Consider the following 20,246-nt stretch of genomic DNA (forward strand, 5'->3'; position numbering starts at 1 on the left):
ACACCAAAGAAAACTCGACCAGACATTGACCAATGACTAGGAGGGAACTCGACATTTACTGACATCGAACAATGATGTTTACTGACACCAAAGAAAACTCGACCTTACGGGGATCGCGAGGATGACATCCACACATGTCAAAACCAGGCAGACGCTTGCCGGGGAATAACTGGGAAATATTGTTACTCCAAAATCACGATGTTGAACTCCTCAGAGTACACATTCCAACTTCCATCTCGCCTGACAGAAATCTTCCTCCAATATCGCACTACCGGGGAATACCGTTGACCCAACGTCACGATGCCAAACTCCTCAGAGTATCATCTTCACTAACCGGAAAAACCCATTCTTGGATGGTAACCACGGCTTGGGGTTAACTTATGCTTGCAATGCTGATGTTGATCTTCCAACCAGCGAAACCAGCTCTCAAACGGTAACCACGGCTTGAGTAGCATCTTCACCCACTGGCAAAACCAAATCTCAAATGGTAACCACGGCTTGAGACTAGCTTATGCTTGCAATGATGATGCATGCCCTTTTTTAGCGTAATGCTCCATAATCATGGAAATGCTACGCAATTTATTATGCAATATGCTATGATCTCTTAATTGATGAATGCATAAAAAAAGTATCCCCCTCAAGGGACTCTTCTAGGGAGCTCGAGGCACTCTGCTGAGGAACTCGACAGCACTCCAATCTCCACCCCGCTGGGGAATAGCACTGCTACTGGGAAATAGGCCACCCTCACCAGGAATAACCTCCTTTGCACCCGATCCGCTTGGGGACTTCGCTGGGGAAAGAACCACCAACGCACTCTGTGGGGAAACCAACAATCTTTGACTTGCTGAGGATACAACAATCCCGACTCTGCTTGGAGAAACCACTACCAATAGATACCTCAACTGGGAAATAGCAACTTTCAGGCCTGGCCGCTGAGGAAACACTGATCTCAAACCCGCTAGGGAGATAACCATCCCGACCCTGCTAGGGGAAGCACAGACCTCGAATCTGCTGAGGAGGTAACAATCCCCACCCTGCTTGGGGAAACAAGGAAGTTCTGGCACAGAACACCCGTCGACTCGTCGAACCTTGGTATTCGCTGTCCAAATCCAATGTCAGCTTTCCAATTTTGAGAACTCCCAGACTCGTCTGGACTTTTCTAATTCATCACCTTGTATTCCCGACTCCTCCGTACTCCACGGTGACCGAACTCCATGGATTGGTACAAACTTTCTAATCTTAGACTTTGAAGAGTCTTCTTGATTAATTCTCAAGGATCGTCGTACGTCTTTCCGTCATCTTTTCACCATTCTTCCATTCATTCGTCCCTGATTGGACTCCATGGGGATCCTTTGCCAAAAGGCTTCCACATCACAACCTGCAAGTGAATGAAAACATCTAACAGTACCTGCAAAAGAGATCGTTAGATAAAACCGTGCCCCAGGCGTGTCGAGATTCAACACTTGGGTCACTCAACCTTCCGAATAAGATTTCAAATTTTCAATCTTATAAACATGCATTGGAAGGGACCTGTATGTCTTAAAATGCAAAGATTCTTTATCACAAACAATTGGATGTTTTTGCAATCAAAGCGGTAATGAAAACAAAAACAAAATTGTTTGACTGAATATGCATTTTATTGATTGAAAAAGTGTGGCTCAAACTGAGCAATACAAAGGAAGCAATTCTTGAAAAGAGGAAATTGCGCACAAAAGGAAAAATCTATCCTAATGGCAATGTGAAACCGCGATCTCATCGAGTTCCAACTCGGTTACACCCCATATGTCCTCAGACTTTCCGTGCTTTCTGCCTTCTGAACAAGACGCTTCCGACTGATCCCTACCGAGGACTATCCATGTCATATCCAATGTACAAACGATCATGTCAAACGCAGTTGTTCGTTTCAACCCCTCTTTTGCCTGGACCTCCCTTTCGGGTTTTCAGTCCACCGGGATACCCTTTTTTGCCCAAGCCGCCTTTTCAGGTTTTCGACTTGCCGGGTGTACAGTTTTTTCTTTTTTATCCCTAATTTTTGCCCGAACCTTTTCATTCATTTTTTTTTCGGTTCGCCGGGATGCCCATTTTTGCCTGGACTATTTTATTCCTTTCGTCCAGCGGGTCTCTTATACGAAGTATTTTTTAACTGCGTCCGCATTCACAGGGGATGGAAAATCTTCGCCATCCATGGTCGTTAACAACAAGGCTCCGCCAGAGAAAACCTTCTTGACCACGAATGGACCTTCATAATTAGGTGTCCACTTGCCCCTACGATCGTTTTGAGGAGGAAGGATCCTTTTCAGCACCATATCACCTACGTGATACACACGAGGTCGTACCTTTCGATCAAAAGCACGCTTCATCCGCTGCTGGTATAACTGCCCATGACAGATGGCCGCCAGCCTCTTCTCCTCAATCAGGCTTAACTCTTCATACCGGGTCCTTACCCATTCAGCCTCTTCCAACTTCACGTCCATCAGGACTCTCAAAGAGGGAATTTGAACCTCAACCGGTAGCACGGCTTCCATCCCATACACGAGTGAGAAAGGTGTTGCCCCAGTAGATGTACGCACCGAAGATCGATACCCAAGATACAAGCTTCGTACTCAACCACCAGGGTTGGTGCATTCAAATGTTATCCGGGCCACAAAAGGAATGTGGGATCTTTTTGGCGTGACCAAAACGACACTAACTCATCCACATTAACCCCATCAGACATCAGAATCCGTTCGGATTCAGGGTCAGGCCCCTCCTCCAGGACCGGTTCCTCACAATCTTTCGATTTGAGCACCTCGAGATGTCCTCATCAGGGAACTCAAACGTCCTTGGTTGATAATCCTCAATGGGTTGCGGGGAGAGGTAATCGGACAATACCCTCCCCTTGATTGCCTTCTGAGAGGTGTACTGAATATCATATTCAATCAACATCATTTGCCCTCTCGCCACCCGTCCGGTCAATGCTAGCTTCTCAAGCACATACTTAATCAGATCCATCTTGTAAATCCACGAAGTGGTATGAACCAGCATATACTGTCTCGGTCGGCAAGCAGCCTATGCCAAAGTACAGCAAGTTTTCTCGAGCAGTGAATGTATTGTTTCACAGTCGATAAACTTTTTGCTAAGGCAAATTGCATGCTCTTTTCGACCAGACTCGTCATGCTGCCCCAATACAGACCCCATAGACCCCTCGAGGACTGTCAAGTACAGATTAACAGTCTCTTTCCATAGGGGTCATCAGAATCAGAGGTTCCTGCAACTTATTCTTTTATCTTTTCAAATGCCGCTTGACAATCATTATTCCACCTGACCGTTTGATCTTTTCTCAACAACTTGAATATCGGTTCACACGTGGCTATTAGGTGAGATATGAACCGAGAAATGCAGTTCAATCTACCTAAGAAACCACGAACCTCTTTCTCCGTTCTCGGCTCAGGGATTTCTTATATTGCCTTTTTTTTTTAGCAGGATTAACCTCGAGTCCTCTTTCACTCACAATAAGCCCCCAACAACTTACCGGACCGCACTCTGATAGTGCACTTATTCGGATTCAACCTAAGTTTGAATTGTCTCAACTGGTCCACTCAACTTGGCCAGATCTACCAGATGCCCCTCTTCTGTCTGGGACTTTGCTATCATGTCATCAATATAGCATTCGATTTCATGATGAATCATTTCATGAAACAAAGTCACTCTGATACGTGGCACTGGCGTTCTGCTTCACTAGAGGACAATCTTATCTCCATGGTAGTTTGTACACAACGACATCGGTATCTGACCTTGGCATATTCTGACATGACCAGGCGAAGGTATCCACATGCTCTTTCAACAGGGCTACCATTCTGCTCTCGACTCACCTCTAAAGCGGCCCCAATTTTCACTCCTTTCTGACCTCAGCGGTGCCTGGAATAACAATCTCAACTCGCTCCTAGTGCGGTTGAATCACCTTCTCCTCTTGTCTCAACAACCTGGCTAATTCCCCCGGCAGTTCACAATCTTCTTCGCCTTCCTCTTCGGCATGATAGATCGGATTGTCGAAGTCATATGAGGGTGTAACCGAATTGTTATCAATGAGATCCGGAGGATTATTTTTTGAAGTCAGAACGAGACAAATCAAAAGAGGAAAAATGAAAATAAACATTGCCATTTTTATTTGTTTTTTAAACTGTAAAAATAAATGAAAGACAGGGAACACCGCTTTTAATGTGAAAAACATCCATTTATTAATGATGCAAAATGTTGCACAATGAAACACATGAGGTGGCCCTTACAATGAACCATTACGTTTCGGGAAAAACGTATGGCTTTCATGCAAATAAAATTGAAAACAGAAATATTACTCTTCAAGTAGAGTGACAGTGATGATCTTTTTAGGCCCTCCAGTTCTGGATCTCCATCCCTGGTACGCACGGTTTTATCCAACCATCAAACTCGCAGTCACTGTCAGTCTCTTCACCTACCGCACAGGCGTGATCCGAATCTTCAGCAATTGCACCCACCAACGCCTGACCATGTTTCGACATGGGATTGGCATTAACATTCGGAGATGGTGCAAAATTGATGGCCTTGGAGTCTACCAGATCCTGGACAACATGCTTAAAAGCTCTACAGCCCTCGATGTTATGCCCTGGTATTCCAGAATGGAATTCACACTCGGCGTTCTCATCATAGTTGGGAGGCCTCTGATCTGATCTTACTGGAGCCATCGTCCTCGGCTGAACCAACCCAAGATCCATCAACTTTTTAAACAGAACAGCATATGTCACGGGTGGCTTATCGAACTGACGATCAATCCCCTTTCCTCTCACTTGGTACTCATCTCTCTGTGCTTTCTGTTGGAGTGGCTGACGTTGTTGTTGTATCGATTGATTACCAGCAGGAATTGTTACCGCAGCAGTGTGCTGGTAGTAACGATCCCTACCGTGTCCCCTTTGGGCATACATAGCACTCGATTCACCCTCATTCTTGCGCTGACCGTTCCCAAATGGCTTCTTTACTCCAGATGACGGAGCATTTCCCTGTATTTTCCCCATTCTTAGCCAACTTTCAATTCTCTCACCAGCCACTACTATGTCTGCAAAGCCAGTGACGGGACAACCCACCATCTTTTCAGCAAAAACCCCCTGCAGGGTACCCATGAATAGATCAGACATCTCCCGATCCACCAGCGGAGGTTGAACTCTGGCAGCCAACTCCCTCCATCTCTGTGCGTATTCTTTAAACCCTTCATTTGGCTTTTGAGACATACCCTGCAATTGTGTACGGCTAGGAGCCATGTTAGCGTTACACTGGTACTGTTTAAAGAATGCATCTCCAAGATCCTGCCAGCTCTTGATGTCAGAAGATTTCAACTTAGTGTACCATTCCAAGGATCCTCCAGACAGACTGTCCTGGAAAAAGTACATCCAGAGCTTCTGATCCGTTGTATAGGCAGAAATTTTCTGGACAAAGGCTTGAAGGTGAGTCTCCGGGCAAGAACTCCCATTATACTTATCAAATGCGGGCGCCTTGAACTTCTGTGGGATCACAATCCCCTCGACCAGCCCCATATTAGACATGTTAACAAAACCGGGAGTAGCATGGCTTTCCAGAGCCCTGATCTTCTCTGCCAGCAGCTGGATCTCCTTATTCGGCGGTTGGACACCGTATTGACCAAACGGATCATTCATCAAGGAGAATTGATCAGCTTCTCTATCTTCCAGGGCTTCCAGGAAAGGAGGGAACTGATTAACCTTCACATTATTGCCCATATTACCAGGTCCACCACCTGCAGCGAAACCAAAGCCTCCAACATTATTGATTACCACATCATCAGCAACCTTCCTCCTGGGATCACCACCATCCCTAGAACCACCAAGACCACTGTTGGAGACCCCCTCAAGGTTGTTACCACTGTTGGCAGCCGAAGCCCGCTCGAGCTTTTCCACTTTCTCAACCAACGCCTTCTGCCCCAAGGCGAACCCTTGCGTAATATTGATCAGCTCTCCCATTTTCTCTTTCAGCTCGAGAATGTCTGTGTTGGAAGTATCCATCAATTTGGGTGTGTTGCGTCTGGTAAAGTATCTGTGCGGACGGGTCGTGTGCAAGGGAATGATTCGGCGTGCGCGAGCAATGATTCCTGAGTAAACCCAAACATGTTAGAAATTGACACCTGCAAAACAGAAGACAGGTTATTATGACTCACGCATGAATGCAATGTCTATCCGTATGAGGAACACTCTTTCCTTTGATTCTGGCTTCATCGAGACGGATAAAAAATTCGACAATAACATTCTGACATCAGGATGTCTCTCAACCTGAATCTCAATCGAGAATGTACCCTGAGTATGGATAGACATGGGTTATATGCAGATGAATGCAAAATGTGGATGATGCTGATGCCTGAATGCAAGAGTCACTGTGCCATCCTCCAAGTCATCTGAACATCCACTGCACTGAGTTACGGCCTCTGAACTGATCACAACCATCTGAAGGAATATGTAATCACAAATCCGACTTGGGGGTTCCGAAATAAACGGAACTGGAAGATACATCACCATCATCACCAAAGATCCACTGATCTGATAACCACACAATCATCTGAACCAGCCCAGGGAATCCTGAAATAAACGGATCCCCACTGATAAATACCACGGACAGAACTCCGGCGTCTCTGAAATAAATATCCATAAATCCGACTTATAAATAGGACTTCGATCAACAACTGAACCATTAGTCATCAACAAATTCACCATCAGAACATGCAACTGTAAGAATCAACCCTCCCCTCACAGGTAAATTCTAATCAGGTTATCCTAAGGCGGATAATGGTCTCGACAATCGGGCAAAGATACTCAACGGGTTTGCCCTTTCGGGTGTGCCGTTGCAGCTCTCGTAAGATTGTCTAAACCAAAGATCTGGGAAAGAACGGTCACCGAAGTCAATAGCTCAAAAGAGGTAACTAGACCAGAGTGGAATACTCCACAATGGAAGAGCTCTCTCAGATGAACCTCGTCTGGCTTGTGGTATGTCACGTCGCAACAACATGCCCAACCAGCATGTGAGGAACGTCAGACCACACTAATCCTAGGTGTATACTCGGGCCTGGGTTTTAGCCCCACTCAGAACACCCCCCCCCCCCCAAAACAGAGGAACCACCTGTACAGAGGACAACAACATGATAGTATGATGCATGCAAACATTTATGCAAATATATATACAACATAATAATCATAAATGCAATAAATAGAGCAACACAAGCAACCTAAACTATCCTAGAGAGCGCTAGGAGAGACTCGCTTAAAAACGGAATAAGTAAAAAGAGAGTGATAACATACAAATATTGAGATATTCTCGAATGTTCCTCTGTGTTCATCATCCATAGTCAACAAAGACATGATTTGATGTTGTAGAGCTTGAGTGTGGTAGAGAAATAGTATGGCAAAGAAAGATTATAGATGAGTAGTGTTGGAGATGATTTGATATTGTTGATATGAAAGGCTATTTATAGATGAATGAGTTAGTAGGTTTGCAACCTAAGAAGAATGGGATTGGTTGCATGCATTGACAAAAGTAGACAATGGAATGACAAAATACAGACTAGCCTTTGTCTTTGTCCTAGGCGCATGCATGTGAAGAATCACATGCAAGGAAGAGGTGCCCTTCCTCATGGCGCCTAAGTGTAAGGAATTGAAGGGGTGCCCTTCCTATTGGCTCCTTAGTGAAACTACATTGAAGGGGCACCCTTCCTCTTGGCGCACAGGTTGCTTTATGGCGCCTAGGGAATGGGCGTCTGTTAGGAATATTAGGGCTCAAAGATTTCTTGCTTCAGAGATTCCATGGGCGCGTGTGTGTTCTTGTCATTCTTGTCACTGCACGTGGATTCTTTTCACTGCATGCATGGTCAAGTCTGTACAGACAAACCAAGTGATCAATGCATTTAATGTTTATGCTATTTAGGCTGTGCAGATGAACAACTTAGCAATGCATTCAATTCCAGTAAAGAAACTTAGATTTTTAATATTTGAACAAAATGTCTTCCACACAACATTACATGATCAGTGCCCATGTCGAAGGTGAAATATTTGATCATCAGTTGTTCGGTTTTCGTTTTCGAAACACAAAGGTAACTCAGTTTACAATAAATCGACGATCAAATTTTTCACATCTGAAACATAGAATAGAAAAGAAATTGCAGTGCAGTAATATGGGCCAAATCATCTATAAAAATCCGGTTTGGTTTGTAGAATACCAGGTAAAATTTCATCAGAAGAAGATTCGAGATTATGACGATGTTCAGCATATGTTTGTCAGTCAGAACAATCCGGTTACAATGATATAACGTTGTATATATTACCACATCAACAACAAGTGTCTCAGTTCATTGATCAGTCACAAGTGTTTTGTGAGACTGATGACGAACAAGCTGAGGTGAATGTTCCAGATGACGAAGAAGAAGAAGCCGAGATCATGGTTGATTCAATGGTGAATGTTGATGAGGAAGAGGAGCCAATACCAGCAAGTCATGTATACAGTCCACCCTAACACATGACAAGGTTGAATTTGGGTTCAGATGAACCATCATCAGATGTATGGTACAATCCTTATGTGCAAATGCAAGGATCTTGGAAACAAGGAGACACATTTCGCACAAAAGAGGAATGTGTAAAAGCCATTAAGAAATTCCACATGCAACTATCAACTGATTTCAGAGTTGACAGAACTGACGCATTGAGGTATAAAGTTTATTGTCTGAATGAGCACTGCCTTTTTAGGTTGTCAGCTTCGTACCGGAAGAGGAGCGAGTCTTGGGAGATTGGATCAATGGGTCCAGATCACACATGCATGCTCATAAACCCAATGCAGGATCATCGTAAATTAAGCTCTCAGCTAATACGCGATGAAATATTGTCTGTCATTGGCGACAATCCGTCGTTAAAGGTCGGTATAATAATCTCACATATTAAGGAAGAGTACGAGTACACTCCATCATATAGGAAGGCATGGATAGCTAGGATAAAGGTTGTTGAAAAAGTGTTTGGCAATTGGGAGGAGTCTTACAAACAACTACCAAAATACCTGTTTGCTCTAAAACAATATGCTCCCGAGACTATTGTCAAGTTAGAAACATTGTCCGCGTATACACCAGACGGGACGTGTGCTATTGGAAATGGAATATTTCACCGTCTCTTCTGAGCGTATCAACCATGCATCATAGGTTTTTCTTTCTGCAAACCAATTATACAAATTGATGGTACGTGGTTGTACGAGAAATACAAAGGAAAGTTACTGATGGCATTGGCACAAGATGGGAACAACAACAATTTTCCAATTGCCTTTGCCCTAGTTGAAGAGGAGACTGCTGAGGGATGGAGTTTTTTCCTAAGAAATCTCTGATTGCACGTTGCACCTTAGCCTAACTTATGTTTGATCTCTGACAGACACCCTTCAATCATCAGTGCATATAATAACATTGATAACGGTTGGCAAAATCCTCCTTCGACACATGTGTTCTGTATTAGACATATTACTCAGAATTTCATGCGGGAAATCAAAGATAAGACGTTGCGAAAGAAGGTTGTTAATGCATGTTACGCATTATCAGAACCTTCTTTCAAACACTATCGCGAGGAAATAAGATTGTCAAACGAAGATGCAGTACGGTGGATCGATAGTATTCCATTGGAGAAGTGGACTAGGGCATACGACAATGGTCAACATTGGGGCCACATGACAATAAATATTATGGAATCTATGAACTCTGTCTTCAAAGGCATCCGTAACCTACCTATAACCTCTTTGGTGCAGGCAACATATTTCAGGCTAGGGGCACTGTTTGAAACCAGACGCTCAAAATGGAGTTCAATGTTGCAATCTGGACAGTTGTGTCGCATCCGCGAAAAACAACCGGCGGGAAAAACAAACAAACAGAGTCGCCACCGTGCGTTATTTATCCCAAAAGAGGGAAAGGAAACGCTCGAAGTAAACCTGGAAAAGACATGGTCTCGCGACCAAAGAGAGATGGGATCGGGAGTCGGTTATGCGAAGGGAAGGTATTAGCACCCCTACGCATCCGTCGTACTCGACGGGATCCACGCTCAAAAGAATAGAAGAAAGGTTGCTAAACACTGCTCAAAATAATGCACACACACACTGGAAACAACACAGGTGGAAAAAGAGGGGAAAGGACTCGCTAGGATATCGCATCCTATGCCTCTGTATCTCATCTGGAATGAGAATCAGAGCTACCATAGTTCGGCTCACGCACGCCAAACAAAACACACGTAGGAAACCGACTGCCAATCGCTGGACTTATGTCAGACTCCACACAAAACGGCAAACATGGAAACCGAATGCCAATTGCTGGACTTACATCAGACTCCGAACCAACAAACACACTCAGGAAACCGACTGCCAATCGCTAGACTTACGTCGGACTCCTACACACATAAAGGGTTTAACCGGACGCTGAATCGTCAAAAGCAACAATAAAGTTGGACAAACAAGCTAACAGGGAGTCTGGTACTCGAGCCTGCTAGCTGCCAAGCAAACACACACAAAAAGAAAAAGGGTGCCCGGAGAGATCTCGTGCGATCTCCTGCCTACGTACCTCATCTGGTATGAGGATCAGGGCAACGTAGTTCCCCTTAACAGGGGAGAAACTTTCTCCTAACCAGAGACTGGGAAATGACAAACTAGAAGGGAGACTGACTCGAGCCTAATAGTTATCATGTAATCCACCATGGTCCTAGGTTGAGGTTTCTATCTAACTTGCACAGGCAGCAAGCTATCCTAAACAGGCAAAGCAAAGCAAACATACACACAATTAGCACACACTATATACAAACAAAGTGGGCTCACACAAGGTTAGGGTGTGAAACACAAGCCAACTGGAATCGGGTATAGTTAGCTCTTAACCCTAACATTAAGAGTTAGGGTGAAGCAGATGAAATGGGAAGTGAGGGGTGTGCCTCACAGCTCTTATCCCTGGCCTGGGAGAGCTTCAGACAAATGAAAGTGTGGGAGTTCAGAAAGTTGGAACTCTTCTCCACATATGACTGACACAACAAAGATCTTGGGTTAATATCCACAATGCATCAACACAAGGTGTGTGAGCAAAGTGGATGACACACTGAATAGCAGGAGATGGATTGCACATCTCTTTTATCTGCCAATTGCCTTATCAAAGGTCTTTTCCTGCTTGGCACAAAAATAAACATTCACAAGCATTGCCTCTTAAGGAGGGCTTCAGACAGGTGCCTGCCCAAGTAACAGGACAGGTCTTCCAGACTACATGAAGTCAGAGAGTTATACCTATGTGGTTAAGCAACCAAGCAAAAGCAAGTTCAAATTGAACTTAAGCAACTTATGTACCTGTTGAAACATCACACAAGTCAGTTAAAATGTACAGACAAACAGATAACATGAATATCAACAGTCAATCCCCATGATCAAGGCATAAGCCACAAATCAAACTCAAATGAGTTAACAACCCTACAAAACACACAAAGTTAGTAGTCAAAAGCAAGCATCAAATGCTCAAGTGAGGTTGCATCATGAACCACATAACCTGGATGTTCAACCTGAAATCAAAGCTCAAAGATGAGACAAACCACTAGGTCAAGGCCTAGGGTCAAAGAGGGAGAAAAAATTCAAAACAGAACATGAAAATTGACATGAATCAACTTCAATCAATTAAGAACATCATCCAAAAAACGCCACATCAATATCAATCACCAATTTCATTTCATGAACAAAATATGGCAAGGTATGCACATTGTAACCACATTGCAACATCAGAATGAACAAATGCACAATAAATCAAAAATGCTTCAACTAATTTTGGCAAAAATCATGGGTAAACAGAACATACAACATGATCATCACACAAACAATCAGGGCATTTGGACATGATTAAGCAGGGTAATCAAATTCATCAAGTCAAGGTAAGCAAAATCAAGCACAAATGGGCACAATTTGGTACATCAACTTAGCACAAGCCTAAAACAGAATTGGTAAATGATAAAAACCTCCAATCAAATCCAAAACAACCTCTAACATGTCTAGAAACAATGTGCAAAATTTCGCATTCATATGATAAACAACCATCATTTCACAAATCATTGAAAATCATGACTATTCAAAAGCTCACAAATGACAATCCAGCAAGAAAAATCCCAATCAAATCAGAAATGATTCCAACAATTCCACAAAAAATCCTGAGCATTCACAACACTTACATCAAGCATCATACAAAGAATCATAGCAATTGGAATTCATTTGATAGGGTAAACACATAGCACAAGATGAACATCACAAGGTGTGACACAAATTGTCACACCTAACTTAGAAAAATCATAACTCAGCAACGGCAATTGATAAAAATGCAAACTCAATGCCAAAATTTCCAGCAAGATGTCTAGTTTAAGCATGTCAAATTTCATGAGCATTGGATTAAAATTGAGCATTTCATAATTTATTTAGCAAGGCAATGTTCAAAATGCACACATGTACACAAACCCTAGGCAAAATAAATTTCCATCCATGCACAATTTGTTAAAAATATTCATAAAATTCTAGACACAAAATGTGACACAATGCAAAAACAACCATATTTTTTGGATGATTATTTATTTAGTTATGAATTTTTAAAGTGAGAAAGAAAATAAAAAACATGAAGGAAGTATACATGAACATATGATGGAATAAAGAAATGAACATGTGGAAAAGGTCCCTAGCCAAGACTCGAACCGTGCGCGTTTTTGAACCAAGATTGGCGCCCCTGCATGGCTTTGGCATGCAGCCAATCATAGGCAAGCCCTAGCGCGCCTAAGGCCACACTTTCAACACCACAAAAACCGTTGCCTTAGCTAAACCTATGGCCACGCTTTCAGCACCACAAAAACCGTTGCCTTAGCCACTGTACCATCTTCTTCAAGATTTCGCACGGTTATGAACAGTAACAGTAACAATCACTCAAGAACATTTTTCCCCGTTTTTGACATTAAACACATGAATTGGTAGATCTTTCAACATACATCAATAATCAACCATTAATCTAACAAGAAACAACACAACACTCAAGAATCAAAGGATTTAAGTTTCGCTACCAAAACTTTAAACACATGTAACTTCATGAATATTCCACCAAATCACTCGATTCAAAGTGCAGAATTATCACCATTAAAATATCTACAAGAACATATCAACTATTTCATGAATTAAAGAGATCGAAAAAGTGACCTCTTGAAGTGCAATTCTTTCATTCACGTGTTCCAGGCCTTGTAGTGCTTAGATCTTCCTCTAGCAAGCTTGTGGAGTGAATTGGAAGAGATCTTGATGTTCAATTGAGCACGATTCCACAGATTTAGGATTTCACCATTGTTGTTCAAGCTTTATGTATGCTTCCAAAATGCACGAACTCATGTGATTCTTGCTTGAATCTTGTTCTATGATGATGCTAGATGATAAATTTGGCAAGGAAAATGCATGAGATGTGAAGAAATTTGGAGAAAAAATGAGAGATAATTTTGAGAGACTTTGAGAATTTCTATATCTAGAATTGGGAATTGTGAAAATTCTGTTATGATTTGTGTTATATATGCTTCACAAATCATGATTAATTAACCTCTAATCAAATGCTAATGAAAAATGGTTAATTTGGAGGTGTTTTTGCAAAAAATATTTTTTCACCTTATGCATGGGATGCATGTGAATAGTGCACGTTTTTGCATTCATTTTCTCTCAAAATATTATTTTAAGACCAATGGAAATGTTAAAATGTGAAAACAATGCATTATTTTTGAACTTGATTTTTCCCCTCCAAAATGAATTGAATTTTCAAATATTTATGTGAATGGAATGCATGCCATGTAATGCCAATTTTGGAAACTAGAAGTTGAAACAAGAATGTTGCAAAAAGAGCCACATGATTTGGCCTTATGGTTTGAAAGTTATGCCCCTTTGAAGTTCCATGTTCATTTGACCAAGATTTGACCATATCTCTTCAACCACACATGAGAAATCCATGATCTTGGACTTTTTGGAAATGGGAGAACAAGATCTACCACTTTCATGTTCAACAAAATTTCATTTGAAGCATTTTTGATGATGTAATCTTGAGGAGAAAACCTTTCCATTTTTGGCAATTTTGAATTACAAGTCACTTTCTATTTTTGGAAAGTTTTGATCAGACTTATTTTCTTCAATGTTGATGTTTGAAATGTAAAATGAGACTTGTTTGAAAATGAATGAAGTATTTCTAACCATCTCCCACCTCCAAATCCGACAGTTGACTTTTGGTTGACTTTTTCAATTGATAGATGACTTGGCCATGCACAGATGAATTTGAGCCTCAATCAGTTGATGAAATGGCTCCAAAATGAAACCCTAGCTTTCACAAGCTCAATAAAACACATATGATGATCCCCATCTCCACAAAGACCCCATCTCCTTGACAGACCCTGATCGGCACAATACAATTGATTAGGGTTGACTAGAGGTCAAAATCCTAATCCCAAGGAATCTGATCAGGCACAATGAACCTCTTGGTGATGATAAGACCATGATGATGGTGATGTACCATTTCAACCAAGATAAAGATCAACCTCCTTTAGGAACCAAGAAACCCTAATTGAAACACAATCCTCAGGTGATTAGTGATCAACTCATGAGACCCTCAGGCTTGCATCTTTTAACCTCTTTATCTTCTGAGCAAGACTTAGGAGGATGACTTGCTTATTGTTTCCACATAATATGCAAAGATGCAATGACTAATGACCTACAAAATGAAATGCAATATGCTAAGCTAGTCCCAAGAGAGGAGGGCAAATTTTGAGGTGTTACAAGTTGTTCAGTGATGCTTCAATGAAATTCATTAGACATGAAGCTGCCAAAGCAAACACACACGTGGTTACGGTCTTTGACCGTACTAAAGGTTGGTATAGTGTTGCCAAGCCATAAATCACAATGAGGGCATGCCGATAGGATAGTACAGAGTCGAACTAGATAGAGATTGATGCGACTGCGGAAAGTTCTAAGCCTTTCGTACCCCCTGCTCCCATGTAATTGTGGCATGCTCAAAGGTTCGAAGAGATCCATCCTACTTGCTATCTAAAGTTTACAAAGTCGTCAGCCTTTCAAATGTTTATACAATTAATTTTTTCGTAGTGGCAAAAGAGAATTATTGGCCAGAATATCAAGGGGACATCGTCTGACACAACGAGGTTATGCGAAGGAAGAAAAATGATCGCCCAAACAACACCTGGATTCGAACCGAAATGGATACGACAAACAAAATGGTTAGACTATGTAGTTCATGCCGTCAGCCAGGTCAAATCGTAATAATTGTCCTAGTGTTGGAACGAGCACAACTAGATAAATTCACATATACCTCTATTGCAATATATGAAAAACTAAATTTATTTTATATTAGACGTCTGTGACGAAAGTACCATTACATAAACAGTAACACAAATAATTATAACAAATACAATACAAGAACTATGCGATTACAACCATCATAACAATTTTGAACATGTAATGCATCATCCTACGAGCGTCTTGGTCGGTCTTAATATCCACTCATTCGCGCACTTCTCCGTTTTGGTTGAACGTGGAGACAAGCCATTATATTCTTATAATCCTTTCACCCTCTCCAATTTCTCCCTCTAACCAACTGTACAACGTCCGATTAAGACGTTCAAACGTATCTGTGTTCCAAAGTCGAATCTGTACCGGAGCCGCAACGGTGGAAAATATTACATCAGCATTTTGTTTTTGAATGTATGCAGACATTGTTAAAACAGAGAAACTTGAAGGTGATGGTGGTTGAACTAGAGAAATTATGGTATTAGGAGATGATTTTGAGTGAAAAATATTGGATCCAAGGCGTGGTATTTATGGAGAGTGAACATCAATTGTACATGACATGCAGGCGCCAAAGGGATTGGTGTCCACATGTCATGACATGCAGGCGCCAAAGAGATTGACGCCCACACTACAAATTACACTAAGGCGTTAGAAGCATTGGCGCCTCCTCATGAGGGTCAATGCATGCGCCAATAGCATTGGCGCCTTCTCATGAAGAGCCCAATGCATGCGCCAATGCTATTGGCGCCTCCTCTTCATGCTTAGAGGGTGCGCCATTTCATCTGGCGCACCCTCTTGTAAAACTGATTATTTTGTTTGTTTTTTTGAATTATTGGTTATTTTTGAATTTTTTTTAAAAAAATTATTTATTTAAAAAAAAAAATTCTAAAGTTAAATAGCATGCCAATGTGATCATAAAACGGGATAAAGCTCATCTAGTAGCTAAAGAGCATACTAAAGTCAAAAACTTACTCTCTTGTAGAGAAATTAACTACTATTAGATTGCTTTTTCTCAAAATTAGTACATGCATATACTAGATGTTCATAATAATTTATTTACATGGTAATTTAGAAGAAGATGTTTATATGCATTTATTGCATAGACTCTCTTATTCCAAACCAAACCAAGATTGTAAATTGACTAAACTTCATATATGGATTGAAATAATCAAACAAACAATGATTTTCAAAATTAACCACTGCTATATTCAATCAAAACTATGTTCAATCATCTGACCATTTTCTCATTGTTAAGCATTCAAAGAATTCCTTCATGCTTTATCAATTTATGTAGATAATCTTGTTTTAGCTGGTAATGACATTGCTAAAATTAATACAATCAAATCTTTTCTTCACCATAATTTTAAAATTAAAGACCTTTGGCATCTCAAATACATCTCAGCGTTAAAAATATCTAGATCTCATACTGGCATTCATCTCTGTTAGCGTAAATTTTCCTTGGATCTTTCATACATTACAGGTTTATTAGGTTCTAAGTGGGTCTCCTTTTCTATGAAATGAAGCACAAGGTTACAAGAATTTTTGGAACACAGTTGCTTGATCTTGCACCTTACAAACAACTTGTTAAGCAATTCGTATATCTCACCAACACCAGACCAAATTTGTCATACGTTGTACAATAATTAAGCCAGTTCATGAGCCACTCCACCAACATTTATGTTGAAGCTACTATGAGTTTGTCAAGTATATCAAATCCTGCTCAGCCATTGGTATATTCTATCTTCTTCTTCACATCTTCAAATCAAGGCCTTTTATGACTCCAATTGGGTCATCTTCCCTGACAAGAATTGAGCTAGTTATTCCTAAAAGAGTAATAAAGAGCTGGAAAAAGCAGTTTTGGTTGAAGAATAGGAACTTAGTGAGAAAAGTGGTGAAAATTGAGCAAAAACACGTTAATTCTCCTATGGATTTTATGCGCCTATAACGCACCCACGTTTCCTCTAACGCACCTATGCTTAAAAGTAAAATCATGATGTAAAAACACGCACGCATTGTTATATGGCGCGCCCGAGTTGCAGGTTGCAGCTTTTACCTGACATATTTTCCAGTAGCTTTATAAGAAAAAGATTTCGAAGAAAAAGGGGGCCGATTCGAAGAAATGAAAAAGTGATGGAAAGGGATATTTTGGACCTTTTTGAGACCATTAAAGCCATTGGTGAGTTTATTATTCAATGATTTTTCATGCTCTTCAAATCTAAACTATTGGTATTGATTAATTTCAGCGCGAGTAGCTAGATTCCTTTTGGTTAGGTCAAATTTGTTGATGAATATACTTTTTCTTAAATGAGACATATGATCGGATAATGTTAATTTTATTGTTATGCCTCTTTGTTATTATTCAGTTATTTATTATGCGCATTTCTTTTTGTTTGTTAGAGCATCTGAATCAATCTTGATAAAAAATGACTACTGACCCTAGGCCTATCTGTCTAACATACTTTAATTGTTGAATTTGCTAATTGACTAGGGATAGTACAATTATGAATTGTGACTTAGGAATTAACGCGTTGTGATGCCTGATTTAATGGTATGATTGACGAGAGGGATCATAGAATTAACGATAAGGCTAGTGAACTACACGTCACACTACGCCAAATAAGGGAAAAGAGGGCGCTTTTTTTTGCCTATAACAGCGCTTTAAAGCGCCCTCTAATCTGGCGCTGGCATAGGTAAAGACAACGTTTTTTTTCCTGGTGAAAGCGCTCTCTAAAGTGGCTCTTTAAGCCCTTTAAGGGCCACTTTAGAGGGCGCTTTTTAAAGAAAGCGCCCTCTAAAGTGGAAACTTTTAATGGTTTAGATGGCGCTTTTACTGGAAAGCGCCCTCTAAAGTGGAAACTTTTAAGGGTTTAGAGGGCGCTTTTACTGGAAAGCGCCCTCTAAAGTGGAAATTTAAAGGGTTTAGAGGGCGCTTATTTTGGAAAGCGCCCTTTAAAGTGGGTGGTTATTTAAATTTTTTTTAAAAAAAGCGCTATATTTTTTTATTTATTTTAGACAACCTGTATATTGAAGGAGTACACCTAAAACTGTATAATTTGAAGCCCTTTTTCACACATTGCATTCAACAAGCCTTATATACAACAATCCATACCTATATAACAATCCACTGATATATAATCGTTTAACTTCTAAATATTCTAAATATACAACCAATTCATAACTTAAAAAGAAATAAAACTAAGTAGCAAAAACATCTCTGAGATGTATGTTTTTTTTGCTAGCCGCAATCTTCTTAGCAACAACCTCTTTTTGTTCAATATCAATAGCATGAACCTAAAATATCATAAAATTAGTTAGGTGAAGTATAAGATCAAGAATTAACATTTTCTATGCATAAATATCATATAATTGTGTTTATACCTTTTTTTTATGCAACTGACTCGATTTGCTATAATAAAAGCCATTTTACCTGTAATAAAGAAAACAATTAAAATCATTTGACCTGTACCTTTTTCACTAAGTTCTCTTTCTTTTCTTGGTTGGAATATGTTCTACATGTCTCTTAACAACACGGACGGTTGGAATGATCCAAATACCCTCATTATGATCATTTCTAGTATATGAATCATTTGATATAATATTCCTTCAGACAAACTTATAAATATACATCCTGAAGTAATTTCATAGCAAGGAGAAATATATATAACGAGATAACAACTATGGAAACAACCACAGTGACTCATTCTTATTGTCAGCAGCAGCAGTAAGAACAAATCATATACATAAGTTTATTGAATGAAATCTCCCTAAGAGATGTTGTATTTCTGTGTCGGGTTATTTACCGCAAAGGCGATAACATAGTTCTTCAGTCTGCTCGTCACGGTTACGGTTTGACAGAGAAAAAATGCCACTTCTTCCATTATTCAAACATGTCACGTTAAGTTTGTTTCCGATCTGGTAATCCTGCAGCATTACATCACAAAAATGTTAGCATCAGTAACATTTCAAGTTTCATTGTTGAACTTTTCAAGCATTAAATCATCATAAGAAAATTTGTTTGGCAAATAAATTAACCATATATGCAGAATCGAAACTGGTTCTTTTAATATGTGTCAACAGAACTAAAGATTAGTTATATCAGTTGTAATCACTTTTATGCCGGTGCTTCATAGAAGCTGCATAGATCAAGCAAATACATAAGGAAGTAGCATAGCAGCATCACTCACCTCACAAGAAATGTAGCCTGGTTTACAGCTCGGAGGGGCACAGGTTATATAATGGCACCAAGAGCAGTAATCATTCAAGTCCACCCCTTTAAAGAACAAGACGCCGCCGCCGACCAATCTGTAAACAACCACTTTCACATTGGAGACACTAGTACATAACAATGTAATTCACCTAACAGCAACAACAACAAAAAAAGGAGAGAGACACTACCCAACACTAAGTAGCACAAAAGAGATAATCCGAAGCGCATATTGATAAGATTCTTGCCTCTGGGAAGTATTAGACTTGTTTAGATTAAGCCAATGATGCTGACGGCGAGTCAAAATGACAAATCCAAGAAGAAATCCTGATGTAAACCCTCCAATGTTACTAAAATTACTTCCAAATGGAAAAGTTCCAAGAGCTAAGACCAAAAATGAACAATAGCGAACGTCAGAAGAGAAACCAAGTAATATGAAGATTAGAAAAATACCTATGGTGTCAAAATCGAACAGCTAACAACGAATTAATAGAAGGAGGAAACGTCGTAGATCTAACAGAGGTGGAAGGAGAACGCCTTAGAAGTAGCGAAAATCGTAGCAGTGAGAACCCTAACGTGAAAAAGAACGAAAATAACAGAGACTGAAATAACAAAACGCGCAGTATGTTATAATTTTAATGTTTACTAAAGGGGACCTTAGAGGGCGCTTGTGGAAAAAAAAGCGCCCTCTAAAGGGGGC

This window comes from Lathyrus oleraceus, chromosome 4 (assembly GCF_024323335.1).
Source record: "Lathyrus oleraceus cultivar Zhongwan6 chromosome 4, CAAS_Psat_ZW6_1.0, whole genome shotgun sequence".
In the NCBI taxonomy this organism is placed as follows: domain Eukaryota; kingdom Viridiplantae; phylum Streptophyta; class Magnoliopsida; order Fabales; family Fabaceae; genus Lathyrus; species Lathyrus oleraceus.